Raw genomic sequence first — 4019 nt, 5'->3', positions numbered from 1 at the left:
TCGAGTAAAACAGAAGTTATTTCTGGCGTTCCCCAACTTAGTGTTACAGGCCCTCTGCTGTTCCTTATCTATATAAACTATTTAGGAGACAATCTGAGCAGCCATCTTAGACGCTGTTTGCAGATGATGCTGTCGTTTATCATCTAGTAAAGTTACCAGAACATTGAAACAAATTGAAAAACGATTTAGAAAAGATATCAGTGTTGTGTGAAAATCGGCAATTGACCCTAAATAATGAAAAGTGTGAGGTCATCCACATGATGCCAGCCGTTAAACTTCGGTTCACTATAAATCAGTCAAATCTAAAGGCTGTAAATTCAACTAAATACCAAAACTAAACTAAACTCCACCCTGAACATGCCATGAAGGCCCAATGGTACTGACAAGGTGCCGTGTCAACCTCAGCTCATAGGCATCATTGTCGGCTGCAGATATGAAGGGCATGTGGTCAGCACACCGCTCTCCTGGCCGTATGTCAGTTTCCGAGACCGGAGCCGCTACTTCTCAATCGAGTAGCTCCCCAGTTTGCCTCCCAAGGGCTGAGTGGAGCCCGCGTGCCAACAGCGTTTGGCAGACCGGATGGTTACCCATCCAAATGCTAGCCCAGCCCGACAGCGCTTAACTTCGGTGATCTGACGGGAACCGGTGTTACCACTGCGGCAAGGCCGTTAGCTAACTAAATGCCTAGGAATTACAATTACAATCAACTTAAATTGGGAAAACACATAGAAAATATTGTGGGGAAGACAAAGCAAAAAGTACGTCTTATTGGCAAAACACTTAGAAAATGTAACAGATCTAGTAAAGGGACTGCCTGCACTACGCTTGTCCGTCCTCTTTTGAAATTTTACTGCGCTGTCTGGACTCCTTACCAGACGGGATTAACGAAGTACAGCAGCACGTTTTGTTTTATTCCGAAATCGGGGAGAGAGTGTTAGACGTGATACAGGATTTGGGGTGAACATTTTTATCAGGTCAGGGTTGGGGGGGGGGGGGGGGAACCGGGGTATCTGCCCCTAGCGTCAATATCATAATTTCAGAGGGCGCCAAATTCAAATTCTTGCAGAAAAGAAATTGTTTCAGAAAGCGCCTAGCCTCCAGGGCACGTTGGTCTATCGCTTATTCATATGATTTTGAAACGCATCTATGTTGGTTTTTTAACGTTTTTGAACACTTACTTGAGCCATGGTGCCATATTTTACTTCCTTCTTGTCTGGCGCTGCCGGCCATGGTGGCCGAGAGGTTCAAGGCGCTACAGTCTGGAACCGTGTGATCGCTACGGTCACAGGTTCGAATCCTGACTTGGGCATGGATGTGTGTGATATCCTTAGGTTAGTTAGGTTTAAGTAGTTCTAAGTTCTACGGGACTAACGACCTCAGCAGTAAAATCCCATAGTGCTCAGGGCCATTTGAACCATTTTTTGTCTGCCGCTATTGACTCGAGTTTGCTATCTATTTACTATTTGTTCAGTAAGCATCTTTGGTCGAACTTGGCCTAGAAGGAAGTGTGTCCTTGGGTGGGAAGCAGTTCGTCTGAGACAGCGGAGTCCAACGGTTAGAGCCGAGGTGTTTTTGCAAATGGTTCGAATGGTTCTGAGCACTATGGGACTTAACATCTGAGGTCATCAGTCCCCTAGAACGTAGAACTACTTAAACCTAACCAACCGAAGGACATCACACACATCCATGCCCGAGGCAGGAATCGAACCTGCGACCGTAGCAGTCGCACGGTTCCAGACTGAAGCTCCTAGAACCGCTCGGCCACAGCGGCCGGCAAGGTGTTTCTGACATCGGGTTCCAATGTAAGAGCTGAGTTGGGCTGTTTGAGCCAAGTTGGTCAGCGAAAGCCGCATCCATCGGACACAAGAAATTGGCTGTTTGACGTGTGTTTTGTGGGGCGTGCCGGTCGGTTGGTGGAGTCTGCCTTCGTCGCGTCCGCCAGCTAGTGCTGGCTGGCTATGGAAAGGGGCTCCTTTGTGGCCGTTGGTTAGCGACACCGCCATTCATCGAGTTCCACGGACTGCCGCGCTCACAGCCTGATTCGTCTGCTTCACCCTGGACCGATCTGCCAGATACGCCATCCGACTGTTCGTTTAAAAATTACCTTCTCAAGGCACCTCTTGCATCCATGCAGCGCCGACACCTTACACAAGATGAGTATTAAGTGTGGCTTCGTTTGACTACAGTAGTTTGAAGAGAGTAACGTTGTAGTCATATTTCTCCAAACTGCAGCCTTAAGCTTTAAATTGCAAAATTTAACCTGAAATTTTACATGGCCGACTCCTTTCTTCTTCTTATAATTATTATTAAAAGAAATATTTCCACAAACTGTGATCTTAAGGTTTAAATTGGAAGTTTCACTCAACTTTTACGTAGCGGGCCCTTTTCGTATCATTATTAAAAGCATGTTATATTTTACCAAACTGTGGCATTTAAAATTAAATTGCAAATTTCACCTGAACTTTTTATTATTATTATTATTATTATTATTATTAAAAGCTTCTTATATTTCTTTTAAAATGTGACCTTAAGATTTAAATTGCAGTATTTATTTCTTTAATTTTAAGTTAAATTTTAACTTATGAGTAAATTGTTATTTGCATGAAATAATAACCAGTTTATTTCTGGGCGTGGCCTTTCCCATTTTCCTTCACTCCCGATTGTCTGGTTCACAAATGCACCCAGCGCACGTTGTCCTATCGATTATTTATATGATTTTGAGACGCATCCCTGTTGGTTTTTGAACACATACGAAGTTGATTTCTGAACGAATCGTAAGTTGATTTTTGAATACGTGCACATTGTACATGATGTCTCTGCCAGGGGAATCCCAGTCGCATCTAGAAATAAAAAACTTTCCGGCGGACAACAGGGGATGGACAATATGACCTGAACCTAATAACCACGAACGGTGAATGCCTATCGCTGTTTGTCTGTGTGGTGGACTGTGTGTGCGAATGATCAGCGTTTTTGTACTTACTAACGAAATCCATAGATTCAGATTACCAGAGTGGAAATAAACGACTAACAGATAAGAAAGATTGCATATTACGAGTAATCTTCTCGGTTATCCAAGAAAATGAAATTTTGAGAGAACATTTTTGCCAGGTCGCTACACTACTAAGGGCCACTTGTACAGTTCCCCGTTCGCAGCCGCTTCAGATTTTATTCTCAGAACAGCGCTGAAAGCCCGTTGTACGAACGCATAATAATGCCTAACGGGAGAACAAACACGGGATAACTAATCTGGTGATTCTGCCAGGGTTAGTGAAGTTAAACGGAGTTTTGGCAACGGCAGGAATAGTTACAGAATCTTGAAAACACGATCGTTTAGAAGAACAAGGAAGAAGAAGAAGAAACGAGAACATCACACAGATTACATGGAAGCATGTGACGATTCCAATTTTATATAAACATTTCTTACTACAACTTATCGATTTCCATGCTTGAGAAACTGGAGCGTACGAATGAAATGTGGAACTATTTCCTAACATAAAACTTTTTGCTTGTACCAGGCCTAATATGCGTTTGATAATGGTCCTCAGTGAATTATATTCTATCGTGTTATCTGTGGAAATCAGGTAGACAAAAATGTCTATTTACGCCAAAACAGTCTCGCTTACTTGGCGTGTGTTACAACTGGTGCAATAATAGAAAGGCCAATTTCATTTTATCTAGCAGAGAGTGACAAATCGAGAAACCTCACCAGTCTTGGCTATTATGCATATTTATAGCTTTTTTAATGTTAAACAACGACATTCGCGTTTTTGATGTAGCAAAACGTTTGATGAACTTTGATGACGTGATCGATACCTTTGCAGAAAGGAAAGCACGCCACGTAAAGTTGTAGAAAGATTAGAGAGAAAAGATTCTGGAACCTCAGGATTGAAGAAATATGTACTGTCTTCATGTCTGTTATCTTTACTGGTTTTACGTTTCCTATATTTAATTTTGTCACAGAAAGTTATCAGCTACTAGGCAATAAAGAGTGCAAATTTTCTGAAGCTTTGCTGTTCTCC

The 4019-nt window shown here is 42.5% G+C and overlaps 1 pseudogene; it reads right to left on the bottom strand.

Annotated features, from left to right (window-relative positions):
* Positions 1-555: 555 nt before the first annotated feature.
* Positions 556-673, bottom strand: LOC126238568 (5S ribosomal RNA; annotated as a pseudogene).
* Between the last annotated feature and the right edge of the window lie 3346 nt (positions 674-4019).

This window comes from Schistocerca nitens, chromosome 2 (genome assembly GCF_023898315.1).
Source record: "Schistocerca nitens isolate TAMUIC-IGC-003100 chromosome 2, iqSchNite1.1, whole genome shotgun sequence".
Lineage (NCBI taxonomy): Eukaryota > Metazoa > Arthropoda > Insecta > Orthoptera > Acrididae > Schistocerca > Schistocerca nitens.
This window is presented reverse-complemented; position numbering and strand designations above follow the sequence as displayed.